Raw genomic sequence first — 17,346 nt, 5'->3', positions numbered from 1 at the left:
CCCTGTGTCTCCCTTCTCCCACACTTGCACCCAGCCATGCAGTGGGACATGGGAAACCAACCCAGTTAGATTGTTACAACCCTGTTTCTGTTGCCAACTTCACTTTGAACCATTTCTGATTTACGTATAGTTTGTGTGTGCGTTACTTTTCTCACCAGGAGTTAAAAATACTAGAAATTATTTGTGTAACATAGATAGTCTTTTCTGTTGTACTGGTCATTTTCCCTCCCATACAACCTTTTTGGGGTCATAGACATCATAAAAACTGGAACTTCTCTCCAGACAAATGCAAACAATTTTGTGAGCACTTTTAGGGTATTATAATCCCTGAAGCAGAAGAATTCTTGCTCCTGTTTATTAACTTGTTATGTACATTGTTAATGAGTTAATCTCTTGTTACAATGGTGTTTCTTCAGCAATACTCTGACATTTCCTTTTTTAAGTTCTTCCGTAGATTTTTCAAATTACATTATAATGTATTAGTACTTATTGAAACAGTACAGAAGTATATGGAGTTGGAAAGGAGAGGTCTATGCCTTTCTTTACTTTTTAATCCTTGTTAGAATTAATTTGGTGTTCATTCTTCCACTTTTTTCCTTTTTTTTTTGGTCATAATGGAATCATATATGAATTATTTCGAGAAATGTCTTTTTTCACTTATGGAGAGGGCCAGGCGTGGTGGCACACGCTTGTAATCCCAGCACTTTGAGAGGCCAAGGCGGGCGGATCACGAGGTCAGGAGTTTTGAGACCAGCCTGACGAACATGGCGAAACCCCGTCTCCACTAAAAATACAAAAATTAGCTGGGCGTGGTGGTGTGCACCTGTAATCCAAGCTACTCAGGAAGCTGAGGCAGAAGAATCGCTTGAAACCAGGAGGCGGAGATTGCAGTGAGCCAAGACCGTGCCACTGCACTCCAGCCTGAGTGACAGTGAGACTCTGTCTCAAAAAAAAAAAAAAAAAAAAAAAAAAGATTTGATGGAGAATACCATTCATATCAATTTACTTAGGTCCACACTGAGTATTTCATAGTACAGATGTATCAGTTTATGTGACCATTCCTCATTGAGATTGGTTTCAGTTTTTCCCTGTTACAAACAATGAAACAATAGACAATCTTTTTTTTTTCTTTTATTTTTTTAAGACAGAGTTTCATTCTTGTTGCCCAGGCTGGAGTGCAATGGTGCAGTCCCGGCTCACTGCAACCTCCGCCTCCTGGGTTCAAGCAGTTCTCCTGCCTCAGCCTCCTGAGTAGCTGGGATTATAGGTGTATGCCACTACGCCCGGGTAATTAATTTTTTTTTGTATTTTTAATAGAGATGGGGTTTCACCCTGTTGGACAGGGTAGTCTCACTCCTGACGTCAGGTGATCCGCCTGCCTCGGGCTCCCAAAGTGCTGGGATTACAGGTATGAGCCATCACGCCCAGCCACAGTAGACATTCTTACACATGGGAACAGTTCTACAGGATAAATTCCTTGAAGCAGAAGTGCTAAGTCAGATGTACGCACATTTAAAAATGTTGATAGAATCTTGCCTTTAAGAATCTTGAATGATTTATCTTTTTTTCAACAGACTGTATTGAGAAAAATCTGTATTTATTCTTCAAAAGAGGAGAATAGCTTCCACTTAGTGTTTATAATGTCAGGTACTGTGCTGAACACTTCACATGCATTTTAAAATTTAATCCTCACCTTATGAGAGGCAGAGGCAGGATTATTTTTTTCTTGACCCTGTGGTTCTACAGCTTTTGAGGGGCACATTTAAGATTAGAATCCAAGTTCATTTTACTTGAGTGCCTGGGTTCTTTGCAGGGTCTGAATCCCTGCTTGGTCATTGACTGGAATCTGTGTTTGATTGGGTGACCTGAGGATTAAATTGGATTGTGCATTTGCTGTTACAGTAATGTTATTAATAATTCCCTTCTCCAATAACTTGTAGAATTGGACATGATCCAATGCTTCCTATGATGCTAGTTCCCCTGAACTTCCTGCCTCTCCATTCCTTCTCTGCCTTTTGTTCTACCTGCCTTGCCTATATTTTAAAGAAATCTCTGGCTTTTCTTCTTTCTCTCAAATCTCCTTTGCCAACTTTATTACAGTCTCTGGCCTTATTTCTCACGTGTAAATAGATAACTCTTAACATTTTCATCTTCAGACCTGTGCACCTCAATTCCTACTGCATAGATCCAGATTATATATCTCCATTGGATGTCCTGTACTCACTTTTTTCTAAGACAGAACTCCTTGTTGCCCTCCACCTCCAGACTAGCATGTCCTCTTTGAATTTAATTCATGGTTCCATAATCCTCTCAGTTACCTCAATTCCCAGCCTCAGTCAGCTTTGACTCCTTTTTTGCTGCCGAATCTCCCAAATTCAATAATCAATCTTGCATTCTCACTATGACCACTCTTAAGTACTCTGGACTATTATGATTGCCTTGTAATTTCTCTTTTGGGTTCCAGTCTCTGCCATATTAATTTTTCTAAAGCATAACTGTGAATAGAAACCATACCTCTGTTCAGAATATATACCATACGTCTGTTCTGTGGTACCACATTACTCAAGGAAATACAGACCACTTTGTCCAGCATTCAGATTTGTCTGTAATCTCATCCAATTTATCATTTAATTATTTCTCACACTGCCTTTATCTGAACCCCTCCCTCCAGGCAATCCAGAGTACTTACATTACATTCTCTGTGACATCTTTCCCATCTATATCTTTTTCTGGAATGCCTCTACCTACATTTCTGCCATCTAAATCCTGTTTAAATGCCATTTTCTAATTTCTTCAAAGTCTTTTTTGAACCTCCCCCTGAAAGTAATATCTCCCTCCTTTTAAATCCTCTACTACTATATATATCTCCTAAGGATTTAATTTATACACACTGCTTTGTATTAGAGTTGTAGAAGTGGCTACTGTTTTTTCTTCTGGACTGGAAATTCTGTGCAGGCAGAATCTCTTTAGTTATTTTTGTGTTTTTTTGTGCACTTGACACATTGATGTGTATATCGTACATGCTTAGTGAATATATTTAAGTGAGTTACTACATTATTTGAGAATAAAAAGTCACATGTATTAGCCTATTGCTAGCTGTAGTGACAAACAGATCCCAACATTTTCTTGATTTAACGTAGAAAAGTTATTTCTTGCTCACGTAACAATTTCAAGGTAGGCGTCCCTGGTCAGCAAGCGGCTTGCTTTCACTTGGTAGAAGGACCCAGACTCTGCCATTCGTCAGCATTTCACTCTTGTCTAAATCCAGTCAGCAGAAAGGCAAGGAGAAAGTATGGAGAAAGCATACTTGCTTAGCTTCCTAGAAGCTTCTTGCAGTGTTACACATTATATTCACTCACATTCCAATCACAGGGAGGCAGCCACTTCCTAGAACAAACACTGTTCTCTGGAGGAGGAGCCAGGATTTTAGTGGACATCCAAGCTTCTCTCCCATAGTTAATTTCTACTTGTGAAAACCTCTGGTACTTAGCTTGAACATCACTTGTCAAAAAGCAAGCAAACAAACAAACAAACAAAAACCCTCCTACTTCTCCAGTCTGGTTAAGGTCAGCAAAAGTTCTGTCGTGCCATAGAATTTGACCGTAGCTTTACCATAATGAACTTATCACTCCTCCCCACCCCCTCCCATAGACAGTATGCTTTATCTTTAATCCTCGTTGTATTACGACTCCTAGCACAATGCATGACATTATTAATAAATAAATATTTTTCTCAATGAATCTATAACTCATCTTTCTTTATGTTCACTTGGTAATTATTTTGGTACAAACAACCATAAAATTAAAGATGATTTTGCCACCTGCTGTTGGACATTTGAGTTATTTTCATTCTCTTTTCTATTATAAGAAATACAGGAATTGATATTCATGTATCAATGATTATTTCTTTTTTTTTTTTCTTTTTGTGGAGACAGGGTCTCACTATGTTGCCCAGGCTGGTCTCAAACTCCTGGGCTCAAGAGATCCTTCTGCCTCTGCCTTCTAAACTGCTAGGATGACAGGCGTGAGCCACCATACCTGGCCAGTGATTATTTCTTAGGATAAATTCCCAGAAGTAGAATTGCTGGGTCAAAAATATATATAATTATAAGGACATATATATTACTAGATTATTCGCTGGAAATATTACACCAATATATACTCCCACTGAAACCTTATGAGAGTGCCTATTTCCTTGCACTTCATCTTACTCTATTAATAGTAAAGAAAAAACTCCCTGCCATTTTGATTGGTGAAAGTAGTAGTTCATTATATTATCTGCCTTTTATTTGAGTACTAGAGAGAATGAATTTTTTATTGAGTGTATTTTCTCTGCAACAAGTTACCTGATCTTTAATAAATGCACTCTCGATAGGATTATTTTTCTTTTTTAAGGTGTATATATATAAAATAAATTACTGGCCAGGTGTGTGGCTCACGCCTGGAACCCCAGCACTTTGGGAGGCCGAGGTGGGTGGATTACCTGAGGTCAGGCGTTCGAGACCAGCCTGGCCAACATGGTGAAACCCCATCTCTACTAAACATGCAAAACAAATTTAGCTGGGCCTGAGGCCGTGTGCCTGTAATCCCAGCTACTCAGGAGGCTGAGGCAGGAGTACTGCTTGAACCTGGGAGGCGGAGGTTGCAGTGAGCCGAGATCGTGCCACTGCACTCTAGCCTGGGCAACGGAGTGAGACTCTGTTTCAAAAAAAAAAAAAAAACCAAAAAATAAATTATTCAGTTCTTTATGTCATTATTTTAAAAACTATTCTGGGAAATTCTGGGCAATGTGGCAGACTGAGCCGGCATGGAAGGGTCCCCATTCTGCTTCAGTATATTTCAAATGCTGAGTAACGTATAATTTATAGAAATGTGGCTAAGCTAGGAACAAAGAAAAGGAAATCCCCAGGTGCCTGAAATGAAGGAATGTTCACAGAGAAAGCCACCGTTGAGCCATCTGCTGAAAGCTGGGAGTCACAAAGAAGTACTGTTCCAGTTACTATGACTTCATAACAAATTTCTCCAAAACTTAGTGGTATAAAACAACCATTTATTGTGCTCATGGATTCTGTGGGTCAGGAATTCGGACAGTGCACAGCAGGGACAGCTTGGCTCTGCTTCAGGATGTCTGGAGCCTCAGCTGGAAGATTTGAAGGCTCAGGACTGGAATCTCCTGAAGGTTTATTCACTCACATGTCTGGGGGTTGATACTGGCTCTTGACTGAGACCTTAGCTGTAGATGTCAGTTGTAATCTTTATATGTGGCCTCTCCGTGTCACCTGGCTTCCTCACAAAATGGTGGCTGGATTTCAAAGGTGAGTGTCCTGAGAGCCAAGTGGAAGTCATATCACTTTTATGACCTAGCTTTGGAAATCACATAGTGTGGTTTCTACTGTTTTTTTGTTTTTTTGTTTTTTTTTTTTCTGTTTGTTTGGCTGAGGAAGTTGGTTTCAGGAAAAGAAACACAGATCTCACCTCTTGATGGAGGAAAGGAGGAACATCACAGTGAAGGAAGAGCATGTGGGACTGGATATTCATTAGTACACCTACCTTTGAAAAATAAAATCTACCACAAGAACCCTTTGACCTTAAGATGATAACTAGAAAAACATCCCCTCATTGACCTGAGGAGGCTAGAAGGAAGCTTGCCATCCACTTGGACTATGGTAAGAAAAGGGTCAGCTGCTAGAGATTAGAGATTAATGGTCCATACTAGCTCAAGTCTGGGGTCTGAATTCATATTACTACATGGTCAGGACCGCAGTCCAAGAAATGATATTTTCGCTGGTCTGGTACATCCAAAACCCAGGGCCAGGCAAAGATCAATGGAAAACCTCTCTGTATGGCAAAGTTCCCATAATTCAAGGAATCCTTGACTTCTGTAGATATTGATTTCTCTATAGATGAGTTTGCAAAGATTACAGAATATGTAAGGAAATTAACTGCAAGGAAGCAGACTTGGCAGATGCTGCAAACAGGAGATTTGTACCCTAAAACTAAATAGAATGGCATAGAAAAATTAAATTTTTCATATTCAAGAAGGTGGAGGAATGGAAACCATAAGACAAGAATAGGACCAGATGAAGAAGAGCAGAAGGACTGGGAAAATGTCCTATAATACTTAGGACAGTTTGGGACAACAAAGAATTGTCCTTTTAGTTAACAGGGTAGCTAAAATGAGAATAAAAAAGGAGGAAAAAAAGAATGAATAAAAGAATTGTCCTACCTAAGATACTTGGGTTGAGACTCTCAGTATAGAAAGTAGTGGGAGTTATGTATCACTAAAATGACTATAGTTAAAGATAGTCACTGAACATACTCATTAACTCACTTCCTTTTAAAATTCTATTTCTATTGAAATGATAGGAAATGGTTTAAAAATTTTTTTTAATAGCATGGATTTATAAGGTCTTAGAGAATAATAGAGATAGTATCAACAAAATTTGGAAGTTGGAATCAGAACAGTATTGGGCTTCTCAGCGATAAGAATCAAAACATGGGCCGGGCGCGGTGGCTCAAGCCTGTAATCCCAGCACTTTGGGAGGCCGAGACGGGCGGATCACGAGGTCAGGAGATCGAGACCATCCTGGTTAACACGGTGAAACCCCGTCTCTACTAAAAAAATACAAAAAAAAAACTAGCCGGCCGAGGTGGCGGACGCCTGTAGTCCCAGCTACTCGGGAGGCGGAGGCAGGAGAATGGCGTGAACCCGGGAGGCGGAGCTTGCAGTGAGCTGAGATCCGGCCACTGCACTCCAGCCTGGGTGACAGCGCGAGACTCCGTCTCAAAAAAAAAAAAAAAAAAAAAAAAAAAAGAATCAAAACATGTAGACTATGGAATAGTCCCTTCAACATTTTTGGAAAAATAATTTATAATCAGATTCTGTTCTCATCCCAAGTTATCAATAAGTATGGGAATGAAATGTAGAAAAATTTCAGGCACACAGTTTCTTAAAAAATTTTACTTCGGGGGGCCTGCCCCTGGGACCCTTGGGGCCAGGTGGTTTGGTTCCTCGGTGCCTGGGTGTCAGGGTAGGAGAAGGCCAGCAGAAAGGAGGCACTTGTGGTGGTTTTTAAAAATAAAATAATGAGGATTTATTTTGAAAAGCATTGTGAAGGAGTCAGCTTGAATAGTCTTGAATGCTCCTGCTTGGGCCCAGCCTTGGAGAATAAGAATGGGGATTCTGACTACAAACCCTGACTCCTTACCATACTCATTCATCAGAAAACTCTCCGTTTTGTGTACAAATAACGTTTTGAGGGTAATCATTGTTCTAGAAATGAGAAAGAATTATACATCATATTTATGGCACTTTTTGTAAGCGTGTATTCAGAGGTTTCTGAATCTGGCATTTGAGAGTAGGGCTGGGCCAGAACCAGGCAGACACACACCACAAGGAGCAGAGCTGAGAGTTGGAGACTGAGGCAGAAATGTCTTTCCTCCAGGACCCAAGTTTCTTCACCGTGGGCATGTGGTCCATTGGTGCAGGAGCCCCGGGGGCCACTGCCTTGGCATTGCTGCTGGCCAACACAGACCTGTTTCTGTCTAAGTCCCAGAAAGTGACACTGGAGTACCTGGAGGATATAGACCTGAAAACTCTGGAGAAGGAACCAAGGACTTTGAAAGCAAAGGAGCTATGCGGGGTGGGGGGGTGGGGGTGGGGAATAGAGCTATGATTATGGCTGGGCGGAGGCCGGGCTGTTTCCTCTGTTGAGAGGAAGCTGCGGATCTGTCCTCCCTGAAACCCATGTTGGACGAGCTGGGAGTCCCCCTCTTTGCAGGGGTAAAGGAGCACATCAGGACTGAAGTGAAGGATTTCCAGCCTTATTTCAAAGGAGAAATCTTCCTGGATGAAAAGAAAAAGTTCTATGGTCCACAAAGGCGGAAGATGATGTTTTTGGGATTTCTCCATCTGGGAGTGTGGTACTTCTTCTGAGCCTGGAATGGAGGCTTCTCTGGAAACCTGGAAGGAGAAGGCTTCATCCTCAGGGACGTTTTCGTGGTAGGATCAGGAAACGAGGGGATTCTTCTCGAGCACTGAGAAAAATAATTTGGAGACAAAGTAAATCTGCTTTGTCTGGTTCGGGAAGCTGCTGAGATGATCAAACCACAGACTTTGGCCTCAGAGAAAAAATGATCGTGTGAAACTGCCCAGCTCAGGGATAACCAGGGGCATTCATCTGTGTTCATGGGATGTGTTGCTTCCACTTATGTCCCTAAGGAGTGAGAAACCCATTTATACTCTATTCTCAGTATGGATTATTAATGTATTTTAATATTCTGTTTAGGCCTAGTAAGGCAAAATAGCCCCAAAACAAGGCTAACAAAAATCTAAAAAACTAATGAGGATTATTAAGCTAAAATTTGGAAGATTTGAGGCTTAAAATTGACTGCCGGGCTGGGCGTGGTGGCTCATGCCTGTAATCCCAGCACTTTGGGAGTCTGAGATGGGCAGGTCACTCGAGGTCAGGAGTTTCGAGACCAGCCTGGGCATCATGGCAAAACCCTGTCTCTACTAAAAATACAAAAATCAGCCGAGCATGGTGGCGTGCACCTGTAGTCCCAGCTATTCAGGAGGCTGAGGCAGGAGAATCACTTGAACCTGGGAGGTGGAGGTTGCAGTGAGACAAGATCATGCCACTGCACTCCAGCCTGGATGACTGAGACTCCATCTCAAAAAAAAAAAAAAAAAAAAAAATTGACTGCTGTGCCTCATTACAAATGTATATGGTGTTTGAGTGCTGTTGTTTGAAATTATTTTTCTTTTCAGGTCTTCAGAAATCTAAGAAAATTGATGATTGACTTGAAGATTACAGAATTTAAAGTTTTTTGGCTTGCGTGTTTTCTACTAATAATTTGTTATATAATGTCAAAGTAATAATTTCATAATAGAATTGACATGCTCTGGGATAGTTTGACAAAGGTAAATTATAAAGTGAAATATCTTGTTTCACTGTCTTCCATTCTAACCTCAGAGATTTGTTTCTCTAGAATAAATAACCATCTCTGGCTTTAATAAAAGTATGCATCAGAAGGCCGGGTGTGGTGGCTCATTCCTGTAATTTCAGCACTTTGGGAGGCCAAGGCGGGTGGATCACCTGAGGTCAGGAGTTCAAGAATAGGCTGGCCATCATGGTGAAACCCCGTCTCCACTAAAAATACAAAAAATTAGCAGGGTGTGGTGGCATGCACCTGTGATCCCAGCTACTCGGGAGGCTGAGGCAGGAGAATCGCTTGAACCTGGGAGGCAGAGGTTGCAGTAAGCCGAGATTGCACCACTGCACTCCAGCCTGGGTGACAGAGCAAGACTCCATCTCAAAAAAAAAAAAAAAAAAAAAAAAAAAAAGCATCAGAAGTCACCTGTATATACAAGCTTTTCTGATAAAACTAATAATAAAAATATATTTACCATAAAAAATTTTACTTCCTATGAACCCTTTCTCAGGAAGCTTCATAAAACAAGGGAGCAAACAAAAACCAAACAAAAATAAGCTTATATGCACACATAAATGCATACATAATTTTTAGAAATTAAGGGAATGTGATATTGGCTCAGAGGTAATTAATAAGATCAGAGAAACAGTATCAAAATCAGACTCAAATATTAGGGGATCTTGGCTTTATCTCTGTGTCTTAGAGTAGGAAAGAGGATTTCTTCAATATGATATTATAGAAAAAGAAATAGACAAATTTGACTATATCAAAATTTAAAGTTTCTGATAAACTCAAAGACATAAACAGGTTAAAAATAAACTAATAGTGGGAGAGATATTTGCAACATACATAACATATAAAGCATTTGTACTCACAAAATATAAAGCACTACAAGTAAGAATAAAACAAAACCCTGTACAAAAACGGGCAAAGCATAGAAATAGGCATTTCACAGAAGAGGAAACGTTGGCCGGGCGCGGTGGCTCAAGCCTGTAATCCCAGCACTTTGGGAGGCCGAGGCGGGCGGATCACAAGGTCAGGAGATCGAGACCACAGTGAAACCCCGTCTCTACTAAAAATACAAAAAATTAGCCGGGCGCGGTGGCGGGCGCCTGTAGTCCCAGCTACTCAGGAGGCTGAGGCAGGAGAATGGCGGGAACCCGGGAGGCGGAGCTTGCAGTGAGCCGAGATCGCGCCACTGCACTCCAGCCTGGGCAACAGCGTTAGACTCCGTCTCAAAAAAAAAAAAAAAAAAAAAAAAAAAAAAAAAAAAAAGAAGAGGAAACGTAAGTGGCAAATAAACACTTTTAGGGAAGTAAAAATTAACAAGGTACCATTTAACATCCAAAGATTAGCAAAAATTAAAATAGCTTAATTGGCAGGGTACAGTGGCTCATGCCTATAATTCCAGCACTTAGGGAAGCTGAGGTGGGTTGATCACTTGAGGTCAGGAGTTTGAGACCAGCCTGGGCAACATGGTGAAAACCCGTCTGTACTAAAAATACAAAAAATTAGCCAGGTGTGATGGGGCATGCCTGTAATTCCAGCTACTCAGGAGGCTGAGGCAGGAGAATTGCTTGAACCTGGGAGCCAGAGGTTGCAGTGAGCTGAGATCAAGCCACTGCATTCCAGCCTGGATGAGAGCAAAACTCTGTTTCAAAAACAAACAAACAATTACAAGTGTACATAAGAATGTGGGTAAACAAAAATTACAGGAATACAGGTAGATATAACCACTTATTCAGTATAAATTAAGATTAGTACATGGAGAATAATCTATTAATAGTAAGTAAAGTTAAATATCTGCGCATCTTAGAAACCAGTGAATCCAATTTTAGGTATATTTCCCTGCAGAAACACACACGTGTATTAGGAGTCATATACAAATATATCAACTGTCATATTGTTTGTAATATTAGAAAATTCTAAACAATTCACCTGACCACTTGTAAGAAGATAATTACATATTCATATAATCGATATGATATAGACAGCAGCTAAAATGAATAAACTAAATCTATATGTACACTCAATCTCAGTCTCATGTGACTCAATCTCAATGACTCAATCTCAAGTGAAAAATGTGCAGAAGATATGTGTAACTTACTTCCATAAAACTAATAAAATATCAGACAACTCAGTATCCTTTCTTCTATACCTACATGCAGTTAAAGTATAAGAGCAGACTTCAAGGATTCACACCAAATTTATGAGAGTGGTTGTCCCTGGAAAAGGAGCATGATAGGGGGATGGAAAAATATTTGCTGTCTTTCCATTAAAAATATAGGAAGCAAACGTGCAAATTCTTAAATTTTGCTAATATTTAAGCAAATATTAGCATATATTTAGCATAATATTAGGGTGGCAGGGAAACAAATGTTACATTTCTAGAGAGAACTACATTTCTACAGAGTACTAATGCATTTTTTAAAACATAGCAAAAGATAACCTAAAAAAGATGAAATGGCCAGGTGCAGTGGCTCACACCTGTAATCCTAACACTTGGGGAGGCCGAGGTGGGCAGATCAAAGGTCAGGAGATTGAGACCAGCCTGGCTAACACGGTGAAACCCCAACTCTACTAAAAATATAAAAAAATTAGCCAGGCGTGGTAGTGGGTGCCTGTAGTCCCAGCTACTAGGGAGGCTGAGTCAGGAGAAAGGCGTGAACCCAGGAGGCAGAGCTTACAGTGAGCCCAGATGGCGCCATTTCACTCCAGCCTGGGCGACAGAGCAAGATTCCATCTCAAAAAAAAAAAAAAAAAAAAAAAAAAGATGAAATATGGTCTGCTGTATAGTAAATAAGATTATGGTGTCAGGCAAGCACCTCTCTCTCCCCCCACCGAAAAAAAGTCCTTTTGACACGCAATATAATATAAAAGAGAAAATAGTTAACAGTTACCTCAAGGTGGTAAAAAAAATTAGATGAACGTTTCAGAAAAGCATAATTTGGATGACATGTCATTACAAAATATAACATTTTAACCTTTTAATGGTATTTCTTAGTTCTATTCAGTAGTTTTAAGAGTCATAAAATAAACTTAACTAAGAAAATAATTAGAATATATTCCACATAGTTACCAAGGTTAAGCAAGATAAATAGTTGGATATTAAGAAGACCATCTTATGTATCAATCTCCCATTTAAATTCTGAAGTTTGAAGTATCTTTCAGAAAAAAAAAAAAACTAACATCACCAAGAAAACTGCCAATTTCCTCCTAGCTCCTGAAATTTCATACTTTCTGCTTATCAAGATTTAGAAATACAACATGTTAAAATAAAGTCTACATACAGAATAAATCCCCACTCCTCGTGTGGAACTATTTGACATTTTAAACATATAATCATTCATTGATTTTACTAAAGTTTTAGACCATCTAACATCAACTAGAATCTCAGTGCACTCAAACAGTCCTTTTAGCTCCCATGTTACTCACTTCTTTACCCATGGTCCTTTCCCTGCAGCAAAAAATTTTCAGTAGTGAAAATGTCATGGAATCCTTAGGATTTCACTTTGTCAGCCAGAAACCTCTTTGGCTGGCAGTACCTTCTGCCTGAGTATTGCTGGTGCCTGCTGGGCTCATTCCGCCTACTCGGCCCAGCATGAGCCAAGTAGCCAACTAGGCTCATGCTACCAGCCCAGATCCCACACCTGTCAAGTGCGAGCCAGATGTGGAGTGGCCAGGGGTGTGTGAGTGATTGAGCATGGGGTCCAGCCACTGCATCTAGCTGCCATGTTGGCTGCTGCAGTGTGGCCAGCACTGGCTCTGTGCAAGGCTGTGGCTGAACCAGATGTACTGCATGCAGCTTCTGCTGCAGGCACCTGTGTCTGGACAAGGGGAATGTGGTGGCACCTGGAAGGTTGGAAATGCCAGGAACTGCAGACACCCAAATAGAGTGTCACAGCCCTGGCTCGGGGAGCTCCTAGCTCTGGGCTCCCCAAAGGGTCACAACTCTTCTCTCCTTCTCATCACCTGCAACATCGCCTGCAATGTGGCAAGTGGGGGTGAGGGGGTGAGGGGTGTTTCAGCCCTGTTTATTACAGCTCTTCTAGTCCAGCCATTCCGCGGATTCCAAGTTCTTGTCCTGTATCCAGGAAGAATGAGGTACGCAAACAACTGGAGGGTGAGCAAGGTGGAGAGGAGCTTCACTGAGGGGCAGCGTAGTTATCAGGAGACCCAAGTGGGTCACTCCTTTCTGCAGGCAGGTCATTCCAAGGCGTGTCCAGCTCTCAGCAGAAAGGAGACCCAACCAAAGTGGATAGCTTTCTCCCACAGGTGGGTCATCCCAATATCTGTGCAGACCTCAATGGAGGGGAGACCCAGAGTGGGTAGCTCCTATCTGCAGGCAGGTCGTCCCAATGTCCATGCAGCCCTCAGTGGAGAGGAGACCTGGAGTGGGTGACCCCTATTCTCAGGCAGCTTGTCCCGATATCTGTGCAGCCCTCAGTGGGAAGGAGACCCGGAGTCAGTAACTTCTATTGGCAGGCAGATCGTCCTGATGAGTGTACCGTACTCAGCAGACAGGAGACCCACCATGGATAGCTCCACTCTGCAAGCAGGTTGTCCTATTGTCTGCCCAAATCTGGCTGAGTCAGGGGTTTTTTATGGGCTTCAGAGGGGTGGAAATGCATGCTGATTGGTCCATGGGCGGCCATGGGTGGGCCTAGAAAAAGCACCGCAAGCTCTCACGCTGGGTGCGAACTTAACATGGAACTGACAGTCCGGGCCCCAGGCTTCAGGCTTCACTGGGAACCACCCCTTTCCACCCAGGAGCCTATCTGGCTCCTGCCGCCATCAGCCTGCCGTCCATGGTGCCTATGGTGCCCAGGCTATTCATGCAGAGGGGTTCCTGGAGTGCCAAACTGAGCTGCCCTCAGCCCCACCTCGGCCTCCCTCCTGTGCTCATCAGTGACCATAGTCTGGAGAGGGCCAAGGTGGCAGGCAGCTGGCATGTTAGTGCTGCCCTGAGCGAGCACACGCCCAGCCAGGTTGTGACAGTGCCCCGCCTCGGCCATAACTTTGCTCTAAAATCAGAGTGGGCACTGGGAGCTGGGAGAGGCCAGGCAGGGGAAGCAAGCACTTTCAAGCCTAAAGGGGCAAGTGGTTTCCAGGGCCCTGAGAGTGCAGGGATGCCCAGGTCTGCAGCCATGGCTGGGCGAATGCAGCTGTGCCCAGGAGCACGGGGCTTCTGCCCCGCCAACTCAAAAAGGGGCATGGCTTCTGCCTGTTCCTGGCTCCCACTGGCTCCGTGGAGCATGCAGCCCTGGCTGCACCTCCCCCACTGCAGCTGGCATCATGGCAGTGACCACTCCAGACCGGTTGCCACTGCCATCAGAAGTTTTGAACAAAATTCTGAAAACTTTTGAGGCTCCTAGTTTCTCTGATTTTACTTGCCCTTTTCCTTGGCATTGTATAGGAGAGAGATTAAGAGCCTCATCTTTGCAGTTGGGAAGATGGCCTGAGTTACAGATTTCCATCTCAAACAATTAGTAGCTATGGGATTTTGTTATCTAAACCCCAGGTTTCTCAATGTAAAATAGAGATGATAATAATAATAGTGCCAGCCTCCAAGGTAGGCTCAATATTAATACTTCACAAGAATTAAGTGGGCTGTACATGTCATAGTGCTTGGTATGGTGAGTATTCAAGGAATGTTAGATGTTTTAATTCTATTATGATTACAATAATAAGTACATTAAGCCCTATTAGGTCCTTTCACAAATGGGCATAGAAATGGACAATTTTCCTGAGTTAACTGGTCAAAGGAGGGAGAGAGGAGAAATGAAAAAGGAACTTAGAAAATGTTTCTGAATCTGCAAGAAAGATATACTTCTCTCATTAGGAATTATTTGAATTGCCAGTGGCAAAGGGGGAAAAGGTAGAGATCTAAGTTTGTAGTTTCACCCTGAAAGGAAAGAGGAAGAGGCATTGAGTCAAGCTATACCTCCCCTACCCCAGCCACTAGTTGATTCTTGCCCTTTAATAATAGTCATGATGATTATGATAATTGCAGCTATCATTTGTTTCTGTGCATAAGAAGGATCCCTTACTGTGGTCTGAAATGAAGATTCTTGCTTGAGAATTAAAGCAGTGTACTAGGTTATATGGTTTGGCTCTGTGTCCCCATCCACATCTGATCTTGAATTATTCTCCCATAATTCCCGCATGTTGTGGGAGGCACCTGGTGGGAGATAATTGAATCATGGAGGTGATTTCCCCCATACTGTTCTCATGGTTGTGAGTAAGTCTCACAAGGTCTCATGGTTTGATAAGGGGAAAGCTGTTTCACTTGGTTCTCATTCTCTCTCTTGCTGCCACCATATGAGATGTGCCTTTCACCTTCCACCACGATTGTGAGGCCTGTCCAGCCACGTGGAATTGTAAGCCCAATAATTCTCTTTCTTTTGTAAATTGCACAGTTTCGGGTATGTCTTTATCAGCAGCATGAAAATGGACTAATACGCTAGGCATTTAGTTAGGTGCTGTCTTAGTTTGTTTAGTGTTGCTATTAAAGAATACCTGAGGTTGGGTAATTTATAAAGGAAAGTGGTTTATTTCACTCATGTTTATGCAAGCTGTACAAGAAGTGTGGCTCTGGCATCTGGTTGGCTTCTGGCAAGGGCTTTTGTGTTGCATCAAAAAATGGCAGAGAAAGTCTAAGGGGAAGTGGGCACGTGCAAAGAGGGACCTAACGCAAGGGGCATCCTGGTTTTATCACAACTCCCTCTCCTGAGACGTAATCCATTTCCCCAGAATCAATCCAGTCTCATGAGAGTGAGAACTCACTCACTGCCAGGAGAAGAAGAGGCACCCAGCCATTCGTGAGAGATCCACTCCCATGACCCAAACACCTCCCGCTAGGCCTCACCTCCCGCCACCACCACACTGGGGGTAAAAGTCAACATGAGATTTGGGAAGGGAACAAACCATATTCAAGCCACAGCAGGTGTTTTCCTTAAGTTACCTTTAAACTTCACAATAACTCTGTAAGGCAGAGTGTGCTAGTTACCAAGACTGGGAGACTGAGCCATAGACAGGTTGACATGAAAATAAGTGGCTTCCTTATCCAGGAATGGGTGGCAGGAACGGGGGATTGGCAAAGGGCTTTGAGGTGGCATGGATGGGGATGTAGATATCACTCACCATTGCATCTATATTCATTCATTTCTTCACTTCTTAATTCACAGGCTGTGAAGTTTTATTTCATAGAACTTTATTTGGGGAAAGCTTAAATGTAACTTTTCCTGTAAGTTGAATATTTAGACACAAATAAGCAAATTAATTGCTTTCAGATTTTGGAAGTGGGAAATACTTTTGTTCAGGTAAGCACTTTGCAAGTGTTTTTCCTAATTTTTCTGAATGCTGCTTATTTTGTTAATTTTTATTTATTTATTTATAAGATTAGAGACCAGGTCTCCTTATGTTTCTCAGGCTGGGCTCGAACTCCTGGGCTCAAGTGATCCACTTGCCGTGGCCTCCCAAAGTGCTGGGATTACAGGTGTAAGCCACCACATCTGGACTATTTTAAAAATTTTGTTAGAGCTTCATTTTAACATTTCTTCTTTAGTTGTGTTGCTTCGGCCATCTCCCCTCCTTCCTGAAGGATAATTTGATAAAAGTAATAGTTTTTGTTTTGTTTTGTTTTCCGTTGTATAACATTTGATGCAAACCATTTAACCTCCTCAAATCTCAGTTTGTTTAACTCAAAAATTAGGGGATTAGATATCTTACAGGTCTCTTAATCAGTGATTTCTGTTGAACCATTCTGTTAATTTTCAAGTAAGGATCTCAATTCAGACAGGAGTTAGATATTCTTTTTATACTGATATGTAGACCTGACTTTGAAAAACTGGTTATTACTCTATTAAATTTTCAATGACTTTCACTTATCTCCTTGCTTATTTTTAGATGTTTGGTATTGGGATGGGGTGCATGGGCAATTCTAATTCTAGAAATCTTGCACAGAATAAATTTTTATTATAATGACTGAGGTTTTAAAAATGAAGATTTGAAAAAAAAACCTGCTGTTTTTCATTTCACTCAATGATTCTATTCTCTTTCACTAAGTAATTAAAGATTTTTCTTGCTACTATAAGTTTTTAATGAAGGTTCTTTTATTCACAGGAACAACTTTCCATTAACATACTAGTGTTGCTTCAGTGAGTTTTATCTCTGTAAACAGGAACCCCTTAACCTTCTTAATATCTTCAAAAATACAGATAAATATAACCAGATCTCTACGTTGAGGTCACCTTTTAATACATTTTAAAATTTTTGTTTAAGAATTCTGCTTTTGAAACAATATGTGGCAAGTGCTGAGTAGTGCTGATTTTTACAATAACAGTGAAAGCTACAGCTTTTCGAAGCTTACTCTGTTTCACATACTATATTGAGTTATTATGTCGTGGGAGCC

The 17,346-nt window shown here is 41.5% G+C and overlaps 1 protein-coding gene and 1 pseudogene across 2 annotated transcripts in view; both read left to right on the top strand.

Moving 5' to 3' along the window:
- C8H8orf89 (chromosome 8 C8orf89 homolog) overlaps positions 1 to 17,346 on the top strand; it is a 58,686-nt gene that overhangs the window by 3,823 nt on the left and 37,517 nt on the right. The gene's annotated exons all lie outside the window — the stretch shown is intronic.
- LOC144330806 (peroxiredoxin-like 2A pseudogene) lies at positions 1,415 to 8,763 on the top strand (annotated as a pseudogene). The gene has a single exon (XR_013397308.1). The product of XR_013397308.1 is annotated as a peroxiredoxin-like 2A pseudogene (transcript).

Source organism: Macaca mulatta, chromosome 8 (assembly GCF_049350105.2).
Source record: "Macaca mulatta isolate MMU2019108-1 chromosome 8, T2T-MMU8v2.0, whole genome shotgun sequence".
Taxonomy (NCBI): domain Eukaryota; kingdom Metazoa; phylum Chordata; class Mammalia; order Primates; family Cercopithecidae; genus Macaca; species Macaca mulatta.
This window is presented reverse-complemented; position numbering and strand designations above follow the sequence as displayed.